Below are 24,806 nucleotides of genomic sequence, written 5' to 3'. Positions count from 1 at the left end.
GGAAACTGGACATTCACATGCAAAAGAAAAATTTGAAAGCTTACCTCACATTTTTTTTTTTTCAGCAGTGAGAGGCTGTATTGCATTTAAGAATTCAACAGTGGCTATATACAATAGGGAAAATATTTCAAATAGAAATACTTCATGTTACCGAGTTCTCTCTTAATATGGCAATATTCAGCAGCTTATGATACTCTTTTATCCTTTGGTTCCCAGTTACAAACAAAGAGATAATAATGCCTCTGGTTTCAGCTCCTCTTGGATGACATTTATTAACAGAGAGAGACCTGATGGTTTAGCTGAAATTTGGCAGCCCAAAAAGTGCACCGACTGCTCCAAAGTATCCCTCATGTTCTAGAAACAATGCTTTCAGTTGACCTTTCTAACAATAATCCAGTGCATACACCAGAAATTTCATTGAAAGAGTATTGACACGTAAAAAATTTCCAACAAAGACAACTCAGTTTATTTTCTCATTAACAGCACACATTCGTGCCTCACAACCAATGTTATTGGTGATAGTAACTAAAGTAGCTCTTGCCAGATCTTCTTTCCTGACAGATTCTCGCCTCTCTTTACAAATCATATTCCCAAAACTAGACGCTACAGCTCAACCTGGCAGACCAAATCTTTCATAATCTCCTCCATAAATATCACCGACCAGCTTGTCAGCTTGGGTGCTGTCACCCTTGGATGCCATTTCAAGAGCCTCTTCAGAACTTTCAAAGCCAGTCAATAAACTGCACAAACCCAGAAAGGTACCCCCTCCAAGGCTTGTCCCAGTCACTCGTTTATAGTTGTCCTTGGAATGGACTGCGAAAATACTGACACCTGAGCCAATATTAACGACCAGCAGTGATAAGGATCCTCTAGGTTAAAAGGCATCTTTTGGCATCGCTCAGGTTCTGAGGTATTAGCAAAATAATAGCACTCTGCTTGTCCAGTGAAACTGTCAGAACCTATGTACAGCGAGCCCTTTACAAGGCAGTCAAGTTCATCCAGTTTGTGCAGGTGGAGGTTTCCAATCTACCGCGCGAATTTGAACTCCTAAGCACCACTTCCTGTAACACATAGCAACATTTGTAATGTTGAGAAGATTTTATCTCTTTCCATTTGGATAAAAGTAGGCAGGTCCTCGGTTGGAAATCTGATAAAGTGCAAGTTTCCGCTTAGGACAAAAAGTGTTGAATTCTTCAGTTCAAGGCGTACTGAAGTGGATGGCAGTGGATCTGTACGCTACATTAGAAGTCCAATATTTCCGAATACTTTTTGAGCTCTCAACTTCTTCTTGTTCTTCCTCTGCTGTGATATCAATAAGCTCAAAACATGAGAGCTTTACTAGAGTTCCCCCAATGTCCACGCCAAACCACGGGAAAGCTTTTGAAAGGACCAGTCCATCGCCATACCTCCCTGAAGACGCCTGATCTCATCACAGGATAAAACAGCAGAAGATAGAAGGTTTCTTGGCATCCTTGGTCTTCATGGCGTCGGCTGAGGGGCGAGGAGCAGCCTCTAGACCAGAGCATAGAGAGCAGTGGAGGCCACTCCGGGGGTGTTAGGGCCGCGCGGTGCAGGCTCGGCGGTTCCTCCCCTCAGGCTGGGCAGGGCGGGCCTAGGGCGGGGTGGCGGCGCCTAGGGCAATGCCTGGCCCGGAGGGGGGGGTGGCCACTCACCCCCCGCCAGGGGCAGCCAGGAAGAGCTAGCTGGGGAAGGCTGCCGGCCTCGCAGCTCCAGGGCTTCCGCAGCCTCTGCAAACAAAAGACCTTACGTCAGATTTAAAAAAAAAAAAAATCTCAAAGTGAGTTAGGGACATAAATCTATAAAGATCTGAGAATAAAACATTAAGAAGCCAGGCGCAGTGGTACACACCCATAATCCTAGCACTCTGGGAGGATGAAGTGGGAAGACCGGCCTGAGCAAGAGCAAGATCCCGTCTGTATAAAAAATAGAAAAACTAGCCAGCTGCTTGGGAGGCTGAAGCAGGAAAATCACTGCAGCCTGGGCATCTGAGGTTGAGGAAGCTTTTATTATGTGATTATTTCAAAGTATTACAGGGATACAAAAGGTTTTGATTACATGAATCACTTAATGGTCAAGTCAGGCTTAAAACTATGCCTGTCACCCAGATAGTGTTCGTTTTAAGTAGGTTTTCACCAGTCTCCTCCACCTCCACCCCTTCCTTGATTTCTTTTTTTTTTTTTTTTTTTTCTTTATTTTTTTTTTTTTTAATTTTTTTATTAAATCATAAGTGTATACAATGATATGATTATGGGGCATCATACACTCACTTCATAAACCATTTGACACATTTTTATCCCAGTGGTTAACATAGCCTTTCCGGCGTTATCTCAGTTACTGTGCCAAAACATTTATATTCTACATTTACCAAGTTTCGCAAATACCCCTGTAATATGCACCACAGGTGTGATCCCACCGATTCCCCTCCCTCTACCCACCCCCCCTTTCCCACTTCCCCCTATTGTTAAGTTGTAGTTGGGTTATAGCTTTCATGTGAGAGTCCCAAATTAGTTTCATAGTAGGGCTGTGTACATTGGATATTTTTTCTTCCATTCTTGGGATACTTTACTAAGAAGAATATGTTCCAGCTCCATCCATGTAAACATGAAAGAGGTAATTTCTTTTGAGATTGACTTCCCTCTATGCACATGCGTGCTCATCAATTAATTCCACTTTAATGGTGAGTACATTTGTATTTGTTTCTTACATTTTTTAGATGCTTCATTTAGGATAATGGTCTCCAGTTCCACCCAAATTGTTGCCAAAGGCATTAAGTCATCCTTTGTGCCTGAGCGGTATTCCATGGTATACATATGCCACATTTTGTTAATCCACTCATTAATTGGAGGGCATTTGGGTTGATTTCACATCTTTGCAATTGTGAAATGTGCTGTAATAAACATTTGTCTGCAGGTGTCTTTTCGTTAAAGTGAAAGAGAAGCAAGCCTCACTCAATGTTGTTATAATTCCTGTTCCTGAGAGTCAGTGGAGTGGCAAAACTGGCCTGATTCCATTCTGTTGTTTTGACTCCTTTTCTGTAACATTTCATTACCTTCAAAATTGGTTCCTCCTTGCTTGCCCTCCCATTGTAGAATGGTGATTAAATTCAACTAAAATTGTTAGCGGTGTAAATTACTGACAGCACTTGTGATTATGTCCCTGGTGATTATTGCTTTATGACCCCCACCTATAAGCCCCCATACCTACATTTCCTTAGGATATTGTAGATTGTACCTGCTTTGTTAAGGAAAAAGTGCTAATTGCTCTCCAGATTATAGCATTGTGTAAACCAACTGCCCTACCCTTGTGTTCTCCCCTAACTGCTGCTTTTGCTTTTATGACTATGCCTATTATATTTATTTGCCCCCTGGAAATATTTTGCCTTGTAAAAGCCAGAGTCTCAAACAGCTCAGGGTTGCTCTCAGAAACCCTGTGTTGGGTCGCTGAGGCAGTCCCTGTTCAGCTCCTCAATAAAGGACCCCTTTTTAGTCTGACTTCTCTGGTGGTGGTGTCCTTGGGGAACTCCTGGCATAACATTTTTTAAATGACTTCTTTTCCTTTGTGGGTATCCAGCAGAGGGATGGCTGGATCAAACTGTAGGTTGACTTTTAGTTCATTAGGAAATCTGCAAACTTTTTTCCATGGAAGTTGCACTAAATTGCAGTCCCACCCACAATGCATAAAGGTTTCTTTTTCTCTGCATCCATGCAAGGACTTTTTTGGTGGAGTGCTGTAGCATCACAGCTTGCAGCAACCTCAGACTCTTGAGCTCAAGAGATTCTCTTGCCTCAGCCTTCCAAGTGGCTGGAACTACAGGTGCCCACCACAATGCCCAGCTATTCTATTGTTGTTGCAGTTGTCATTTTTGTTTAGCAGGCCCAGGCCAGGCTCAAACCTGCCAGCCGCTGTCTATGTGCCCAGCACCCTAACAACTGAGCTATAGGAGCTGAGACAGAATTTCTTAATAAAAGCCATTCTGCCTGGGGTAAAGTGATATCTCCTAGTGGTTTTGATTCTCATTTCCCTGATGATTAGTGACATCGAACATTTTTTCATATGTTTATTGGCCATTGTCTATCTTGTTTTCAGAAGCATCTCTTTATTTCTTTTGCCCACTTTTTTTAATTAAAAAAGATCATGTGTACAGTAATGTATTTATAGGGTACATTAATGGCCCTGTTTGACTTTTGCTTGCTGATTTGCTTGAGTGTGTAGTGATCATGGCAGAACTACCCCTTTTTACTTTGGTTGGTTCACTGAAAGATCAACGCACAATTACAATAGATTAATAAGAGAAAGGTTTGGGCAAGGCATGGTGGCTCAAACTGTAATCTCAGCACTTGGGAGGCCCAGGCAGGTATATCGCCTGAGCTCACAGATGTCAGATAAGCCTGAGCAACAGTGAGACACCGTCTCTAAAAAATAGCTGGGTGTTGTGGAGGGTGCCTATAGTCCCAGCTACTTGGGAGGCTGAGGGAAGAGAATTGCTTAAGCTTAAGAGATTGAGGTTGCTGTGAGCTGTGACTGACACAGCAATCAACTGAGGGCTAAAAAGTGAGACACTTGTCTCACACACACAAAAAAGTGTATTTCCAAATACAATGCACGCGGGGAACCATAAGAATACTCACCCAATATCTCAAAGATGGTCAGATACATTTATAGATGACTTTTAAAGGGAGGCGGGAGAAAGTGGAGTATGGGTGCAGCAAGCGGTTGCTAGGGAGGATGAATAGATGGGGAAACAGATTGACTTATAAATTCACCTGAGAGACAGACAGGTATTGTGTTTTAAATGATTTAGGCCAGGTCTGATGGCATTCAGGAGGAGAAAAGGAAGTCAGTGGCACCCTTTGAGCCCCTGATCAGGTCAGTCTGGTTTCATGAAGACAAAGTGAAGCCCTTTCCAATGCTTTCTGATTGTGAACAGCCTTTAATTCAAATATTCTTTATGTTAAGTAGTCATATTTTGGGGTAAATTTTCCTTAGCTTCTTCAAGTCTTCTGTAGATTCTAGTTATTAGTCTTTTATAAGATGTATAGCTTACAAATTATTTCTCCTATTATGTTGTTTGTCTATTTGCTCTGTTAATTACTTCCTTTGCTGTGCGGAAGCTCATTAATTTAAGTCCCATTCATTTATTTTTGTTGTTGCTATGATCGCCTTTGGGGTCTTCTTCATCAATTCTTTGCCTAGGCCAATACTTAAACAAGTTTTTTCAACTTGTTCAATATTTTCTTCTAGAATTCTGTGGTTTCATGCCTTATATTTAAGTCCTTTACCATCTTGAATTGACTTCTGTGAGTGATGAGAGATGTGAATCCTGAGAGGTCAAAGACCAAAATAAAAATCATTCTGAGATGAGAAATGAAAGGATAATGGATTTCAGTTTCTATGTGGGCAACAGAAGCCTTTATTTGCACCCTGGTGAAGGTGATCTGAGTTTGAGAAGGAAGTCAGCACATGGGTAATGGTGGACAGGGCTTTTGAAGGTGGGAAGGGTGGGGGTTGGCACATCCCCTTTTCTGGGTGGAACATGTGGAAGGACGGGGGTGGGCACATTCTATTTGGGTGGGCCCACTTTATTTGACAGTATCACATCCTGTTAAATTTGTCTGCATGTGGTATTCAGTTTTCCCAGCACCTGCAGCTAGCTTTGATGATGCTACTGTACATTGTACAGGAAACAGAGCAAGATCCTGTTTCCACAAAAAATATAAATAAAATATTTGGGAAAGTCTTCACAGCTCTGGATTTGGCAAACATTTTTTTTTTAAATGACACCAAAAGTACAGGCACAAAAAAGGGGGGGGGAAGGAAGAAGAGAAAGAAAGAAAAAAGGAAGTAAGCAAGGATGGAAGGGAGAAAGAAATGAATAAAGAGAGAGATAAAAGAAAAGAAAGTGGCTTCAAAATTAAAACCTTGTGTTTATCAAAGAACACTGTCAGCAGAGTAAAAGGCAATGTACGAAATGGGAGAAAATATTTACAAATCTTTATGAGAAAAGAAAAATTTTAAAAAGGGAAGAAAACAGCACAGAGCTAAAAGAGCTTTGTGAAGTATATAAAATTTATCAAGCCCAGAAGGACAAGAGTATGGGACTTCAGTCACACCACCCTCCCACTACTTGCCCCCACGCCAAAGGCAATTGTTCAAAAGCAGTTTTGTTCCAAACTAGCTAGCTGCCTCACCTGTCTTCTTCATGTATTTGGAATCTGTGATTACAAGTAACAATGCATAACCAATTAATAGCTTATTTTACTTTAATATAAATTATTGGTAAACAATTTAGGAATGTCTTCTTAATTCTGCCTTAAAAACCCACTTCTAACAGCTTCCAACAGGAGTGTATATGCAGGGCCTCTTGAATCTATGCTCACAGGTCACCATCGTTAACTTTGGGGCATGAATAAATTCTATATAAAATATATATATATATATACTTTTTTCTTTTTTTGAGACAGATTTTCACTTTGTCACCATTGGTAGAATGCCATGGTGTCACAGCTCACAGCAACGTCCAGCTCGTGGGCTTATGTGATTCTCTTGCCTCAGCCTCCCAAGTATCTACGACTACAAGTGCCCACCACAGTGTCCAGCTATTTTTTGTTGCAGTTTAGCTGGGACCAGGTTTGAAGGTTTGAACCCACCACCATTGGTATATGGGGCCAACGTCTTACTCACTGAACCACAGGCGCCATTTGATATAATCATATTTTTTGAATCTTATTATTCAATGTTGATGTATCTGAGAAGGGACACAACATCTGGGCTTGTTAGGCAGTTAGCTAGACATAGCAGGGCGAGGAGGTCCAGCTGACCCAGGAATGGGGCTCATTAAGACCCTACAGTTGGACTATTCTGAGAAAGAGGTTGATCAGTGCCCTTGACACTTTCTAGTACAGACAGACATGGTCACGTTGACCTGGGCTGTTCCAGAAATAGGGTTGATCAAGATGGGGGATAGGCCAATCAGAAAAATAGTAAAAAATAGGAGAATTTCCAAACAGACGATACTTCCTTGGAATTATGCATAAAATCTAAAAGCAGTGTTTTTTATAGAGCATGCAGTCATTAGCATGGGCTGGCCTGTTATATAGCTCATTAACAAAATTTCTCTTGCTAACCTCCTACTTATTTCAATTATTTCAGTGACTTCCTAGAAACACCATGCTTCTCCATCAAGCTATATAAAGAATTCCTCCATCTTGGCCCGGTGCCTGTGGCTCAAGCAGCTGAGGTGCTAGCCACATACACATGAGCTGGTGGGTTCGAATCCAGCCTGGGCCCACCAAACAACAATGATGGTTACAACCAAAAAATAGCCAGGCATTGTGGTGGGCACCTGTAGTCCCAGCTACTTGGGAGGCGGAAGCATGAGACTCACTTGAGCCCCAGAGTTTGAGGTTGCTGTGAGCTGTGATGCAACGGCACTCTTCCTAGGGTGACAGCTTGAGGCTCTGTCTCAAAAAAAAAAAAAAAAAAAATTCCTACATCTCAACAACAGAGGCAAAGGACTTGTCCAGATAGCTGTGTTTTAGAAAGACAAGGCCCAAAGGCGAGAACGAGCACCCAAACACCCTGTTTATAAGAGGAAGGACTTTATTTCAGCTGGTGAGGCGAACGGCATAGAGGAATTCAAAATGGCTACACTTCCCAACTGGCTTGCTCTTTCCCTTTTTATCTCTAGTCAAAAAGTTCCAACCCACGGGTACATTTCTCATTGGTCAGTTTCAATCAAGCAGGAGAAGCTGTTCTTGCCCCACAGAACTACAGGATTTCACAGAAGCGGAAATTTCCAGGTCCCAGGAAGTTAGGTCTACAAATTCCTAAGACCTGAGTAACCATGGAGAGGACCCTTCGGGTGTATCTTCTGGTCTCCTGGAGAAGACCTCTGTTCTCCTAGACTTCACCTTCCCAGGTATCCTCTCTCATTTATACAAAGAAGATACACAAATGGCCAATAAACACACACACAGATGCTTAACAGCATTAATCATTAAGAAAATTCACATAAAAACAAGGGTTAGCTATCACTTCACACCCACAAGGGTATGATTAACAAAACAATAGAAAAGTTTTAGGTGAGTGGTGTGGTATCTCACACCTGAAATCCTACCACTCCCGGACACTGATTTTCTTTTCTTTTTTTTTTTTTTGAAACAGAGTCTCACTATGTCACCCTCGGTATAGTGTTGTGGTGTCAGAGGTCACAGCAACTTCATAGTCGGGTTTAAATGATGCTCTTGTCTCATCCTCTCAAGGAACTGGGATTACAGGCGCCCACTGCAACACAAAAGGACAGTGATTATCTTTCCTTTCTTTCTTTCTTTTTTTTTTTTAAGAGGAGGCTGGCAGTTTTGAATCTCAGCCCAGGCCTCTACTATACAACAATCACAACTGGAACAAAATAGAGCCAGCCATTGTAGTGGGAGCCTCTATTCCTAGCTACTCTGGAGGCTGAGGCAAGAGAATTGATTAAGCCCAAGAGCCTGAGGTTGCTGTGAGCTGAGATGTTACAGAACTCTACTGAGGGCAACATAGTGACACAATGTCTCAAAAAAAAAAAAGAAAAGTATAAAACCTACCATTCTGGAAAGATGGGCATCTGGTAGCAATGCTTGTCAGAGGCTCCTGAGCAGTGGAAGAAAAACTGGATGGAATCAGACTCCAAAGGTGGGAAGCTGAGTCAAGAAAGTTTGGCAAGCTGTAAATCCAAGGAAGAGCAATTAAGAAAACAAATTACAGATGGTGCCTGTGGCTCAGTGAGTAGGGCACTGGCTCAATATACCAAGGGTGGTGGGTTCAAACCCATCCCCAGCCAAACTGCACCAAAAATATAGCCTGGCGTTATGGTGGGAGCCTGTAGTCCCAGCTACTTGGGAGGCTGAGGCAAGATAATCGCCTAAGCCCTGGAGTTGGAGGTTGCTGTGAGCTGAGAGATGCCATGGCACTCTACCAAGTGCAATAAAGTGAAACTCTGTCTCCACAAAAAAATAAAAGTAAAGAAAAGAAAAAGGAAAAAAAAGACATATTACAGGTTCAAAGCCTATCAACTAGAGTTCAGGAGACCCTTCTCCCAAGCAGGAGGCCTGCCACAGGCTATCTTATTACAAAGTAACAGTTATCAAAATAGTGTAGCACTGGCAGAAGGTAAAAATATAGAAAAATGGAATAAAATTGAGAGTCCAGAAATAAACCAACGTATGTCATGTTAATTGAATATCTATCAGAGCCCCCAGAGCATGTAATGGTGCGGGGATAACCAAATTTCATATGGAAAAAAATGAAACTGGACACTTACCTTATACCATATATAAAAATTAATTTCAGGGCGGCGCCTGTGGCTCAGTCAGTAAGGCGCCGGCCCCATATACCGAGGGTGACGGGTTCAAACCCGGTCCCGGCCAAACTGCAACCAAAAAATAGCCGGGCGTTGTGGCGGGCGCCTGTAGTCCCAACTACTCGGGAGGCTGAGGCAGGAGAATCGCCTAAGCCCAGGAGTTGGAGGTTGCTGTGAGCTGTGTGATGCCATGGCACTCTACCGAGGGCCATAAAGGGAGACTCTGTCTCTACAAAAAAAAAAAAAAAAATTAATTTCAAATGAATCAAACACCTCAGTATAAGAGCTAAAAATATAAACCTTTTTCATGAAAGCATACAGTATATGTATATTTACCTTGGATTTGACAATGGTTTCTTATATATTACACCAAGTGCACATGTCAACAATAAAATTAAAAACAGATAAAATTGGACTTCCTCAAAGTAAAGCACATTTATGCATCAAAGGACAGCATGGAAAGGTGATAAGATACCCACAAAATGGGTTCAAATATTTGCAAATCATATAAATGATAATGGTCCAGTACCCAGAATATACATATATGTATGTGTATGCACTTATATATATGAAATATACATACACATATATACAAAACCTCTTACAACTCAACAACAAAAAATGTCAAAGGAGTTGACTGGACATTTTTCCAAAAGAGATGCACAAGTGGACAATGAACATGTGAAAAGATGCTCAGCATCATTATTCATTGCAAGAAATGCAAATAGGCTAGCAAGGTGTCTCATGCCTGTAACCCCAGCACTCTGGGAGGCCAAGGTGGGTGGATCACCTGAGCTTAGACCAGCCAGACCAAGAGTGAGACCCCCATATCCACGAAAAAAAAAAAAAATACTTGCCGGGCAATGTGGCAGGAGCCTGTGGTCTCAGCTACTCTAGAGGCTGAAACAAGATCACTTAAGACCAAGAGTTTGAGGTTGCTGTGAGCTATGACGCCACAGCACTCTACTGAGGGTGATATAATGAGACTCTGTCTCACAAAAAAAAACCAAAAAAAATGAGAAAGAGAGAAAAGAAAAGCAGCATGGCAGAAAATATAAAGAAATAGAAAAGAATTAAAAATAGAGGTACTATATGACCCAGCAATTGCATGCCTAAGTGTATAATCAAAAGCAGTGGAAACATGTATTCACACAGAAACCTGTACCCAAATATTCCTAGCAGCAATATTCACATTAGCCAAAAAGTAGCCAAAAGCCCAAATGTCTGTAAAGTGATAAGTAGACAAATGAGGAATGTAGTATATCCATACGACAGAACACTATTCCAAGGTTAAGCCAGAATCAAGCACAGATACGGCTACGAGATGGACAAGTCTTGGAAACGTTCTGCAAAGTGTAACAAGCCAGACACAAAGGCCACATCTTGTCTGGTTCCCTTTGTATTAAGTATCCAGAGCAGGTGACTCCATACACACAAAAACAAATTAGTGGCTGTCAGGCACCGGCAGGATGGGGGAAAGAGGAATGACTGCTTAAAGAGCACAGGGTGGCTCAGCACCTGTAGCCCAGTGGTCAGGGTGCCGGCCACATACCCTGAGGCCGGAGGGTTCGAACCAGCCAGGAGCTGCTAAACAACAACGACAAGAACAACAACAACTACAACAAGAAAAATAGCTGGGCATTGTGGCAGGCACCCATAGTCCCAGCTACTTGGAAGGCTGAGACAAGAGAATTGCCTAAGCCCAAGAGTTGGAGGTTGCTGTGAGCTGTGATGCCACAGCACTCTACCCAGGGCGACAGCTTGAGACTGTCTGAAAAAAAAAAAAAAAAGACTGAACTGCTGAACAAAGATAATAACTCATTCCCTTTCTGTCTGTGTGTTGAAGGCACTCTCGCTCTCTTCCAGTATTCCTCCTCCTTAGGAAGATAACCTCAGCAACACCTGCTTTACCGTGCAGAACTGTGGCTGCGTTCCCCACGCCCCTATCAGGGGACATCTGACAAAGTCTTAGTAAATGAAGTATGACCGTCACTGTTGTGTTGGGCTTACAGAGTCTACTTTTCAATGTCAAAGTAGCTCTTATTTGGGTATGTTTGCACAAGCCCCTTTTGGACAGAACCTTACTCAGAAATCAACTATCCCTTCTGGATAAAATATTAGAAAGCAGCTATCTGAATAACCAGAATGTGGGGAAGATTCTGGATAGGAAGTGATACTTTGAAGAAGGGTATGGTGGAACCGAGCTTCCCAATTTTTATGGCTTGTAAACTGGAATCAGTAAAATCTGGCTAAGGCTGGATGTGGTGACTCACATCTGTAACCCCAGCACCTAGAACTTTGGGAGGCTGAGAAGGAAGGTTCACTTGAGGTCAGGAGTTCAAGACTATCCAGAACAACATGGGGAAATCCTGTCTCTGCAAAAAATAATTAAAGAGAAAATAGCCAGGACAGTGCCATGCCGTGCATCTGTGGTCCCAGCTACTTGGGAGGCTGAGGCAAAATGATCACTAGAGCTCAGGAGTTTGAGGTTGCTGGGAGCTATGATCGAACCACTGTACTCCAGCCTTGGTAATCAGAGAGAGACCCTAATTTAAAGAAAAAAATAAATAAATAAATAAATTAGCATGGCAAAAACTCCTAAAGAAAATGTACGGGGTATCTGGCTTGAAGAAGAAAGCCACAGAGTTCAGAAAAACGACACATACTGGAAAGGAAGGAAGGGATCCCATAAGGAAGACAACCACACAGAGGGACCTGAAGTTTCGTGTATAATCTCTGCCTAAATGCCTACCTCGTTTCTGAACCATGCGTGGGGTAGGCAGTCCCCACAAAGCTTAAATAAAGATGAAAGACCTGAATGAGATTTGAGCTACAAACTAAGAAGTTGGGTTGCAATGTGAACCCAACCCAAGCTACTGCGTGCTTTTCTTTCTTTCTTTTTTTATTTATTTGTGTCACAGCTCACAGCAACCTCAAACTCTTGAGTTCGAGCGATCCCTTTGCTTGAGGTACCTGTCACAATGCCAGGCTAATTTTTCTATTTTAGTAGAGACACGTCTCCTTGCTCAGGCTGGTTTCAAACTGCTGAGCTCAAGCAATTCACCTGCCTTGGCTTCCCAGAGTGCTAGGATTACTGGTGGGAGCCCCTATGTCCAGCTTATTGCTTGCTTTTCTTTGTTTTTTCTTCTTTTTTGAGACAGAGTTTCAAGCTGTCCCCCTAGGTAGAGTGCTGTAGCATCACAGCTCACAGCAACTTGTGAACGAGTGTAACAAAAGACATAGAAATCGAAAGAACATGATACATAATTTTTTCAAAAAAAAAAAAACAATTTTCATTAATTGTTAACTGATTTTTAACAGAAGTACCTAAGCAAGACAATGGGAGAAAGGGTATCTTTTCAACAAAAGATGAGGGGAAAATTGTACATACACATAAAAAAATGAACCTAGCTTCTTTCTCACACCAGACATAAAAGTTAATCCAAAATGGTCATAGTCCTAACCCTAAATGGGAGAGTTAAAATTTTAAGACTTGTAGCTCGATGCCTGTCGCTCAGCAGCTAGGACAGGAGCCACATACATTGGAGCTGACAGGTTTGAACCTGGCCTGGACCTGCCAAACAATGACGACTACAACCAAAAAATAACCAGGCATTCTGGCGGATGCCTGTAGTCCCAGCTACTTGGGAGGCTAAGCAAGGGAATCGTTTAAGCCTGAGAATTGGAGGTTGCTGTGAGCTGTGACCCCAAAGCACTGTCTTGAGGGCGATATAGTGAGACTGTCTCAAAAAAAAAAAAGTTTTAAGACTTCTAGAAAAACCAGAGGAGAAAATGTTTGGCCTGCCTGTCCCTGTGCTCTCCACATACTTGGGAGGAAAAGAGTCCTGCCTATCCTTTCCCTCCAGGAACCTGAACTCTATGGTGATATTCAGTTCTTTCCTTCAAGACCAAGACTCTCCTTCCTCCAGCTACCAGGAAGATTAGGTGTTGGTAACTCTCTGACAACTCCGGTAGGGTTCAATGAACTGATCTGCCCCAAATTACACCCTTACCCAGGGGCGGCCACATAAGAAAACTGCTCGTGGCAAGAGTATAACGGAGACCCTGCCACAATGTGTAACCAGCCTGGAGAAACTTCCCAGCTCTCCAAATCCACGTGGGCCAGCCTGAGATCTCCACTACAACTCCGTTGCAGATCAATTCCTCCCTCTTTGCCATCCTCTTCCTCTCTTCTTTGTAGGCCTTTTCCAATGAAATCTCTGCAGGAAAACAAGTCAGAGACTGTTTTCTGAGGAGCCCATAGTAGGAGAGTTGCACTGTATACAAGCAGTCCACGAGTTACAGACATCTGAGCAATGATGTGCGACTCATACTTACAAATGGGGACTATTCCAGGTAATAGGTAACTGCCCCTGTTCCAACTCACATACAAATTCAACTTGAAAACAAGCCTACAGCCCCCGTCCTGTTTGTAACCTGTGGACAGCTATGGCCACTGACCTGGCGAATGTATAGTTTCTCATTCCTATCAGGAAAACAGGTCAAAAGCAATTCAAACTCATGGAGTGGACTAGGGCATGCTTTTGAATTTTGTCCCAGAGATCCATTAGCTCTTCCGCTATGCCTACATAACCCAAGATACCTGGGTATTTTATAGAACACCATGAATAAATCTTATCTATCAAACCAGACGGTCAAGGGGTGGCAAATACTATAAAGCCCCTGGTGTAACAAGTGCTGACCTCAAGTGATCCTCCTTTCTTGGCCTCTCAGAGTGCCAGGATTACAGGCATGAGCCACCGCATCTTGGCATATTTTCTTTTTCTTCTGGGTGTGTGGGTTCTAGACAGTGTTACTGTTTCTTATTCCTGTACAAGGGAGTGTAAGAGCATTTTGTGAGTTCATTTCACGGAAAGGCTGTTTACTTTTGCACTTTCACCACAGGCAGGCATGAATGGTTGGGAAACTCTGGGACACTTTTCTTGGTGGAGAATTGGTTACCCAAAGCCTGCAGTAGGGGGAGAGGATAGCTAGATGCCCAGTGGGGAAGCTAATAGTTATTAAAATGACCCTTGGACAAGTGGTTCATACATTGGTTTTATTTTTTCAAGACTGTGCATTGGCAAATTTAGGGTTAGGGAAAACAACTCAAAGCTTTGATCTTGTGTGAATCTACTTAGCTGCACTGCACTAACTGATAATATAAACCAAACTAAATCAAATGACTCAACTCAACCCAACTAGTTAACTAATCAACGACCCAGAGGAAAACCATGAGGAGAAGGAATGAGCAGTGGGGGAGGAGAGACATAGCTTTTGAGATTCTTTTACATGAGTAAAAAGTTCTTTTTTTTTTTTTGTCCCCCTCAGTAGAGTACTGTCACCTCACAGCTCACAGCAGCCCACCATTGCAACACAGACTGCAGAGAATAATCTTTAATACGTTGACACCTTCATTATGTGTTTTTTGGGAAATGAATTAGATTTATGCCCTTTTTAAATGTTAGCAGTATTGTCAGGTGGCATTAATGTGGCACCCTATGCATACGGTACTTCTGCCTGACAAACTGAGAGCAAGATGCAGCCAGGGGGACCCTTGTGGGTGATGGGCTGATTCGGTAAGGTCTGGGTGTGAGCAGCAGGTGGGGCAGGTCAAAGGTGGCACACAGGCGACCTTAGTCCCAGACACTCTTACGCAGCTGGACGCTCCCCTACCTTGAAGCCTGGGGAGCTCAATAAATAAAACCAGGGTAGAGTCAGAGCAGCAGTTTAAGTCTCCAAATGGGGTGACCTCAGGGGACTTGATGGCGGATCCAGAGCAAAGTTTCATCTGAGGCCAGGAGGCAGGTTCAGGCACCTGTTTTATTTGCTGATTTGTGCCTCACCAGGCATTTCCTGCCACCCCAGACATTCTTCTGATGCTTTCTCTGCTACCTTTAGTTGATGAATGTGTAGGGAAAATGAAATCTCTTCTCGTTTGAAGATTGCAGGCGGTATCTTGGAGTAAGTTTCCGTGTGTTTGGTGGTCTTTGCCATCCGAGAGCAGTGCAGGCCTGCCAGGGTCCCACCGGCACCCACTGCTCGCTGCTGCTGGGAGAGGCAAGGCTCTCCCAGAAGATGACACATGCTTCGTCTTCATTTGGGCTGCAAGAACAGACCAGTGGTTTCTGCTGAAACCACTGGAAGACTTGGGGCAGGACCCCCCACTCTGCCCTGAGCGATGACGACCCCAATCAACCGCAAGAGACGGCACTTGATGCAATCAGCAAGAGGATTTTATTCCAGCATGCTGGGGCTTAACTTGCAACTCTTTTAGGAGCCGAGGAGTCAAGCCCTGAACAGCAGGTTTTACAAGCTTATAAAGGCAAAAACTACAAAGTAGGGAAAGGTAGCAGACATAGCAGGGGCTTTTCCAGATAAGAAGAACTCTGGTTCATTACTCATCTGTCTTAAGATAAGATCAGCATTTAAACATTTGCTTAGTTTTTTTCTCTCAGAACCAGTTACCGGTTATCTGCTTCAGCTTGGGGCTATTTCCTAGGACAGTTACAAAAGGTCACATTCTTATGGTAGGGGGCGAGAGGTGCTGCTACATGGCTGGACCCCCCCCCTTTTTGGATTTGGTAGTAGTTTCCTTCATTCCCCCATTTGTTTTTTGGGAAGTTCTAATCATGGAACTTCTGGCTCTATGTATTCATTCTCATGGCTATCGTCCCGGCAGAGAGACTGGTAATGCTGTCTGAGCATTAACACTTGTACAGCACTTACTTTCTCCCGGATGAAGGTGACTATAAGGTTAAAAATGCAGGGCCCAAAGGTAAGAATTAGAAGCAGTATGATAAGGGGACCTATTAAACTGGAAACTTTCAAACTATCCTTGATGGGCCTCCCGGTCTCGTTGCCTTCTTTCCAGTCTCTCCCTGAGTTTAGACATGGAGTGTTTTATTATGCCACAGTGATCTATATAGAAACACCATTCTTCTCTCAGTGTAGCGCATAACCCTCCATCTTTTAGGAAAAGGAGATCGAGTCCCCATCTATTCTGCAATACTACTTCAGACAAGGAGGACAGTGACTCTTCTAGTTTTGTGATTGATTGTTCTATGGCTTTTAGGTCCTCATCTACGGCTGCTCACAGTTCTTCGAGATACTGTGGGGTCTGGCAAGCCCAGCCGTTCCTGTTCCTACTCCAGCCGCCACCTCTATACCCATTAGGACAGCTAGGGTAATAGAGACTGGTTCCCTCTTCTGTCTACGGGGTCGGAGATCGAATTCTGCCTCAAAGGAACTCGCCTCGTGGTAGATAACTCTAGGTATTAACTGTACGAGGATACAGTAGTCTGCAGTGGAGTTAAACACTGATGAGGAAATGCATGGGGTTAGCCCAGTCCTGCAAGACCACCATCCTCCTTTAGGGGGCACTAGATAATAATTGGTAGTGGTTGACGGGCTTTTAATGGTCTGATTACACCGATGCTGGTGATTTTCGGGGATCGTGCCTAGGTAAATGCCTCGCCCGGAGACTGCTGTAAGGGTGATCTTGGATCCCCAGTCACAGGAATTATGGGAGGTGATATTTTGGAAGATACCTGAGAAGGCGATCCCTTCATTATAGGGCGGGCCTGAGTCTAGACACAACCAGCAAGATTCCGTAAGATTAGGATTGGAAGTATTGAGGACATTGAAAGCCCCCTGTATTAAGTTAAGGAGTCTCTGCCCGTTGCTTGGAGTCTCCGGGGATGTTACCTGGGGAGACAGTTTCGCAGGCGATGGGGCTCTGCTGGCCTCAGTTAATTGGGTGCTCCCTGGGGTCTGGGGCATACGGGGGAAAATAGGCGGCCTGGCTGGCGGCTGCTGTCCTGAGAGTACGATGTCGGGTCTTATCTGGACAGCGATGGGGGTCTCTATATTTAATTTGATAAAGAAGGTAAATCTTTTATCTCACCCTGACATATAGAAATGGAATCTCCATGTTCTTCCTTTTATCCAATCTCGGGCTTGCTTCCCTCTCTCCATGAAGGAAATATTTAGGGGGTTTGACCCTGCCCCGGTACTGCTTCTCTTTACGGTTATTAAGTCCCAAGAGGAAATGGGGTACCAGGAGGCCTGCCCAGTCGTTTCACATCCCCATTGCTTACAATAGAAATTTTCTATCCCCCCGTATCTTTTGGCCTGGCTTCTCATTCTCCCGTCCCAGGGACAGATATAGAACTCCATTTGTCGCATCCGGCGCTGGGCGGGCAAGTTGCCACAGCTAGGGGCGTGTGCAATGTACTGGTCTTGGGATGTGGAGCCTAGGGTAAGCGAGCGCTTTGCCACATGATGATCAAGGCTCGATGGAACCTCCTCAAAGGTCTCATTGGGGATATTCCAATTATCTAGCCCTGATATTAAGGCGCAAATATCTGGGGTGAAGGATGGCCACCAGGTCCAAGGAGGGTTTTCTTTTGTAGTACTACATACTACATTACCAGTCTGAGAGAGAACCTGCCAGGTTAACCTCTGGGGGGCATGGGGATTGGGACCAGAGTTACTTATCACCGGGAGTTGCATCAGCAGGAGCAGGGCTACTGAGGCGGATGCAGAGCTTGAGGGGCTTGTCCGTCTGTTCCACTTTCCACCCGGAGTCTGGCAGCGGTGCTGGTTTGACATGAGACGCGTGGATCCAGGCTGCGATGCCATCAACTTTTACTGCGGTCGGGGTTGTGAGCAGTACTAGGTATGGTCCTTTCCACCGTGCTTCAAGGTTGGCTGTCCGGTGGCGCCGGATTTACACCGAATCTCTAACCTGGAACTGGTGAGGTATTTGCAGATCTCCAGGCTTGTAGGCTTCGATCAGCTGGCTCCACACTTCCTTTTGCACAGTTTCAAGGGCTTTTAATCTGGTGTATAGAGATTGAGAGGAGTAAGATTCTAAGGAAGGGAGGTGCTGTATGGCAACGAGCGGGGGGTGAGCTCCATATAGGATTTCAAAGGGGGCCAGCTTGAGTGTACTAGGGGTGTTGCGCACACGAAACAGGGCAAAGCGAAGGAGGACTGTCCAGTCAGTAATGCCAGTCTCTAAGGATAATTTAGTCATGGCCTCTTTTAGGGTTCTAGTCATCCTCTCTACCTTCCCTGAGCTCTGGGGCCGATAAGCACAATCTACTTTCCATTCAAGCTCCAGGATTTTGGCCAAACCCTGACTAACCTGGGCAACGAAAGTGGGACCGTTGTCGGATCCGATTACTTTGGGTAGCCCAAATCTTGGAAAAATCTCTTCTAATATTATTTTGGCCACAACTTGAGCAGTCTCCCTCTTTGTAGGAAAAGCTTCGACCCATCCTGAGAAAGTGTCCATGAACACTTGCAAGTACTTGTATCTGTACTTACCCGGCTTAATCTCTGTAAAATCTGTTTCCCAGTAACTTTCAGGGCTGTCCCCTCGGAGTCGTTTTCCCTGAGGTGTAGTGTGCTAGGCTGGGTGTTTACTAATTGGCAAGGTCTGCACTCTTTTACTGCTGCATTAACGAGCTTACTTAATTTTATAATATAGTATGGAGAGGACTGAACAATGCTTTTTAGATGCTTGGGGCCCAGATGGGTTAATTTATGAAGTTGCCTGAGAAAGGTGATTGCCTGCTCCTCAGGGAGGATGTTTTTCCCTTCCAGGGTTTCTCGGATCCCCTCTGGGGATTCTAGGTGGAGGCCTAATCTGTCCATCCTCTCGAGATCCCGTTCCGAATATTTAAAGTTTTTGATAATGGGGGGTGCTATTTCTTTAAGGCTAGGCCTTAAAGTTTTTTCCTATAGGGGTAGGATGTTGAGCCCTTGAGCCGCTCGCTTAGCTTCTCGGTCGGCTCTTTGGTTTCCCTCGGCAACTGTGGACCCCCCTTTCTGATGTTCAGGGCAGTGGATTATGGCCACTCTCTTAGGGAGGTGAACAGCCTCCAATAGACTTAGGATTTCTTCCTTGTGTTTAATTTCTTTTCCTGCTGAAGTTAACAGTCCTCGCTGTCTGTAAATGGCCCCATGGAGATGGACTGTAGTAAAAGCATACCTGCTACCGGTGTATATGTTAATCTTTTTTCCTTCTGCCAAAGGTAAGGCCTGGGTCAAGGCGACCAGCTCGGCCTTCTGGGCCGACATCCCTTCAGGCAGATTACTTGCCCAGATGGTCTGCTTATTGTCCTCTACAGCCGCCCCGGCCACCCTTTTACCTTGTATTATGGGAGCTGCTCCCGTCAGTGAACCAGGTCAATTGGGCATCCGGCAGGGGCTGATCACAGAGGTCCCTCTAAGTTCCAGTGTCCTCAGCCAGTAGTTCTTGGCATGTGTGTAATATATCCTCCCGGACAGAGGTATCAGGTAGTAGGGTAGCCGGGTTGAGGATGACAGGCGGGCCAAACTGGACTCTGTCTTCATTTAATAGGAGACTCTGGTAATGTGTCATGCGGGCATTGGACAGCCACCGGTCAGGGGGCTGTCTGATGATGCTTTCTAAGGCATGGGGGGCAATGACTGTCAACTTCTGCCCCATAGTCAATTTGTCTGCGTCTTTTACCAGTACCGCTACTGCCGCCCCAAACCTCAGACAGGCTGGCCAACCACCAGCGACGGGGTCTAATTTCTTGGAGAGGTATGCTACCGGTCTTTTCTATGGCCCAAAAGGCTGCGTCAGCACCCCTCGGGCCACTCCTCTCTTCTCATCTACGTATAGGACAAAGGGCTTTGTTACATCTGGTAGAGCCAGGGCCGGGGCTGATAATAATGTCTTTTTAATGTTGTCAAAGGCCCGCTGTTGGCTGGCACCCCACTCGAAGTGAGTGCCTTCTTTGGTCAAAGGGTAGAGGGAGGCTGCCAGAGTAGCAAACCCCGGTATCCATAAATGGCAGAACCCCGCAGTCCCTAAGAATTCTCGCACCTGGCGGGGCGAGCGGGGAACTGGAATCTGAATCACAGTATGCTTCCTGGGTTCTGTTAACCATCTCTGCCGTCCTCTAAGGGTATAACCCAGGTATGTTACCTCTTTCTGGCATATCTGGGGTTTCTTAGCGGAGGCTCGATATCCTAAGCGGGCTAGTTCTTCCAGTAAGAGTTCTGTGCCCCGATGGCACTCTTCCTTTGTCGTTCCAGCTAGTAGTAAGTCATCTACATATTGTAGGAGCGTTACCTGAGGGTGGCTGGCGTGAAAGTGAGCTAGGTCTTGGTGCAGGTCTTCATTAAAATGGTTGGGGAGTTCTTGAACCCCTGTGGAATTTGGGTGCATGTCAATTGCCACGTCGTTCCAGAGTCCGGGTCTCTCCATTCAAATGCGAAGATGTTCTTGCTAGAGGAGTGTAGTCAGAGGCAGAAGAAGGCATCCTTCAAATTCAGGACAGTGTACCAGATATGGTCCGGAGGGAGAGAGCTTAACAGATTATAAGGGTTAGGCACGGTGGGGTGGATGTCTTGCGCCTGCTTGTTTACTTCTCTCAAGTCCTGCACAGGGCGATAGTCTCCTTACCAGGTTTCTTCACGGGTAATAAGAGGGTGTTCCATGGTGACTGGCACTTTACTAGTATGCCCAGCTGTAGGAGACGCTGAATGTGAGGCCTAATCCCTTCCCGAGCTTCCCTAGTCCTAGGATACTGGCGCACTGCCACAGGAGTGGAAGTAGCTTTGAGTTCTATGACTATAGGCGGCCTTTCTGCGGCCAGTCCCATTCCGGCAGTTTCGGCCCATGGCCCGGGATATTTTTCTAGCCAGTCATGTATGAGACTAGTCGCTTTCTCCCGTTGCTTTTCAAAGAGTCTATGTTCATCCTCCAAACGCATGGTTAGGGCTGTAACTCTCTTATTCTGGCTTACCTCTGGGCCATCAGGAGTGAAAGTGATCTGGGCTTCCATTTTGGTGAGTAAATCTCTCCCGAGGAGGGGGGCAGGGCACTCAGGGATAATTAAGAACGAGTGGGTTACCGTCCCACTCCCAGATCTAGTGATCTTCGGGTAGTCCCTGAGTACTGCTGATGCCCTGTGGCCCCTACAACGCTGGATTTTTTTCTTGGAGACGGGTCCTGATGGTTCGAGTAGGACTGAGTGTTGAGCTCCGGTGTCTGCTAGGAACTCAACTGGCTTCCCCTCCACCTTAAGTATTACTCTGGGCTCGTGGAGGGGTTCTGAGCCCCGTCCCTGCTAATCTTCTTCTCCCTCTAAGGCCAGTACTTTCTTGGAGAGTTCTTTCTTTCATTTCTCTTTGGACATTCCCTGGCCCAGTGCCTCTTCTCCTTACAGTAGGCACATTGTTCCTTATCTAACGGGACGCGGTTGCCCAGGCTACCTGACTTCTTAGTTCTACCTTGGGTCTGTTCTTGGCTCTTGTCCCCTACTACTGCGGTCAAAAACCATGTTAAGTTTTTCTCCTGTCTTCGGTCTCTCTTATTTTCCCTTTCCTCTCTCTCTTTCTCCTTTCTCTGCTGTTTTTCTTCCTCAGTTTCTCTTTTATGGTATACTTTCTCAGCTTCGTTATCTAAATCCTGCAAGGTATAGTCCTGCAATCCTTCAGTCCTCTGCAGCTTTCTTTTAATGTCTACAGCTGACTGCCCTATGAAAGTCATAGCCACGGAAGCCCTCTGTCCTTCAGAGGCAGGGTCAAATGGGGTGTAGCGTCTAAAAGCTTCCATTAGGCGCTCAAGAAACACGGAGGGGAGTTCCGTGGCCCCCTGTATTACTTCTCTTACCTTAGCCAAATTAGTGGGGCGTCTTGCCGCCCCACGGAGGCCAGCCACTAGAGCCTGGTGATAGACTGTCAGTCGCTCCCTACCTTCTGCCCTGTTGAAGTCCCAGTCAGGTCTGGAGAGGGGAAAAGCAGCCTCTATGATGTTGGGGAGGTGGGTAGGATGCCCGTCCGCCCCGAGTACATTCTTCCTAGCTTCTAGTAAAATCCTCTCCCTCTCTTCAGTAGTGAAGAGAGTCTGTATGAGCTGCTGGCAGTCATCCCATGTGAGCTGATGAGAGAACATCAGGGACACTACCAGCCCAGTCAGGCGTTGGGGGTCTTCTGAAAAAGGGGGGTGATTAGTTTTCCAGTTATACAGGTCTGCGGAAGAAAATGGCCAGTACTGGAGGGGCTGGAGAGGAGATGGTCCCTCATGTGTTGCCACCGGCGGGGGGCTGTATGCCCTCAGGGACAGGGCAACAGTAGTGTCGGGAGACATTCTTCCCCAGCGGTGACTCCTGGTACCTTATACGGGCCCCAGTGAAGATTCCCCCGGGGGTGCAGAGGGGGCAATCGCCGGATCTGCCGATGATGGTCCTCCCTGCCCCCCGACAGGATCCAAGGCGGGAGAGTATGGGGGAGGAGGGGCGGAGGGTCGAGAAGAAGATGATCAGTGTGAATTTCCAGGTAGATCTTCTTAGGGGGGTCCGAGCTCTCGCCCCCTTTTCTAGAAACGGAAGATTGGACAGCGAGCACCTGAGGGTTAGGCGGGGGCCTGGATGTGGCAGTCCACGGCCGAACCCAGGGGGGCGGATTCTGCACCAGTTCCTGCCAGACTATGATGTAAGGTTGTTGGTCCGGATGGGCTCCCGGTCCTCTCTGAAAAACATTCTCTTTGATAGCAAAAATAAGAGATAAGTCAAAGTTTCCTCCTGAGGGCCAGCCGACGTTAAAAGTAGGCCACTCAAAGGAGCAGAAAGTCTGCCATGGGCCTTTTTTAACCTCTACTGACAGGTCACGACCTCTTCTCTTCACTTCAGTCCAATGATCTAGAGTCAAACTCAGAGGGGTTGTCACAGTCTGTCCCATCATCAGTAGATATGTCAGAAACACAAATAACAGGAATAACAGAAATATTACATATACAAGGACCTACCTACCACACTTGGTCCCTCACAGGCCTACAACAGAATCAGACGGGCGTGTTTCCTGTAATTTTTGATCGAACAACCGGAGTTGATCAGCGCCCTTACAGCAGGAGACAACCAGGCGTCCCTGGTTCTCCTCAGTTCCTGGGGCGTCCACCAGGATTTCAGCCTGTGCTCCTCTGGGCACGTCTACCGACCACTGTCAGGCCACTCTCACGAGGTGCCGAACAGCTGCGATACCGAAAGCATGCACACAAAGTCAAACAAAGGACTGAAGACACAGACCAGACAGTTTTCGGGGTACCCTTTTCTTACCTCCAAGGTCGACTCTGCAGGTGAGGGGTGGTCGTCAAATCCCAGGAGAGCCCCCAAATGAAAGACTTGGGGCAGGACCCCCCACTCTGCCCTGAGCGATGACGACCCCAATCAACCGCAAGAGACGGCACTTGATGCAATCAGCAAGAGGATTTTATTCCAGCATGCTGGGGCTTAACTCGCAACTCTTTTAGGAGCCGAGGAGTCAAGCCCTGAACAGCAGGTTTTACAAGCTTATAAAGGCAAAAACCACAAAGTAGGGCGGGGTAGCAGACATAGCAGGGGCTTTTCCAGATAAGAAGAACTCTGGTTCATTACTCATCTGTCCTAAGATAAGATCAGCAGTTAAACATTTGCTTAGTTTTTTTCTCTCAGAACCAGTTACTGGTTATCTGCTTCAGCTCGGGGCTATTTCCTAGGACAGTTACAAAAGGTCACATTCTTATGGTAGGGGGCGATAGGTGCTGCTACATGGCTGGTCCCCCCCCCTTTTTGGATTTGGTAGTACTTTCCTTCACCACAACCACCGCCCTACTTGCGTCTCTACAGGGCTTTAACTCGCCAAGAGCAGTTACTTCTCACCTCCATAAGCAGGAGGGCTTCTCTCCTTCACACCTGGGACTCTGGTCTGGGTACCGGAACCGCGCATCTGGACAGCTCCCCGGGCTCTGCACCAGCCCCGGTTGTGAGATGGCTGCTTTCTGGTTTTGGCATACTGCATATGGGCAGGAACCAATCTGGGCAGTGGGAATAAATAGCCGGGGAATGTGTGGCTGGGTCCCCCTTTCCTCTCAGCTCTCACACTACGGAGCCCCGCTAGACCTCTTACCAGTGACACACAGGGGCCCACGATAATCCTTAGTGCAGTCCACCAGGGAGCTGCAGGAGACATCATTTCAGAAGTTTACATTTCACCCCTGTAGGAAAAACGTGGACTCTGAAATCTACTGACATGGCGAAGAACAGTCCTTAATCCAGACGAGCTGCAGTAATGTAGCATTTCTTTCCCAAATCTAAACCTCTAACCCAGACCCCAACCACACAAGCTGAGCGCTGCGGCTTTGTGGGGGGAGGAGTCGCACCGAGAAAACTGCAGGTCACTGAGCATAGGTCTGAAGCTAAACGTGCTGGGACCCAAACTCTGAGTTCCACTTTGTTCTATGGCAACACACAGAAGGGAACACTTGCCTCAGGATAGAAATGTAAAGCTGAGAACAGCCCTGGACACCGGTGTCACTCGGAGGCTGGTCCTGCAGTCGCCCGTCTCTCCGACAGCCACCTGCTGTCCAGACCAACTCGCGGCCTATTTTCGTACTGGCTCACACATCCTCCATCGCTCTGGGCAC

The 24,806-nt window shown here is 45.8% G+C and overlaps 1 pseudogene; it reads right to left on the bottom strand.

Annotated features, from left to right (window-relative positions):
- Positions 1 to 246: 246 nt before the first annotated feature.
- On the bottom strand, positions 247 to 1,483 carry LOC128576418 (pantothenate kinase 3-like; annotated as a pseudogene).
- Positions 1,484 to 24,806: the final 23,323 nt, after the last annotated feature.

This window comes from Nycticebus coucang, chromosome 24 (genome assembly GCF_027406575.1).
Source record: "Nycticebus coucang isolate mNycCou1 chromosome 24, mNycCou1.pri, whole genome shotgun sequence".
NCBI classification, from domain to species: Eukaryota; Metazoa; Chordata; class Mammalia; order Primates; family Lorisidae; genus Nycticebus; species Nycticebus coucang.
The sequence above is the reverse complement of the archived record's forward strand: the minus strand, read 5'-3'. Positions and strand labels throughout refer to the sequence as shown.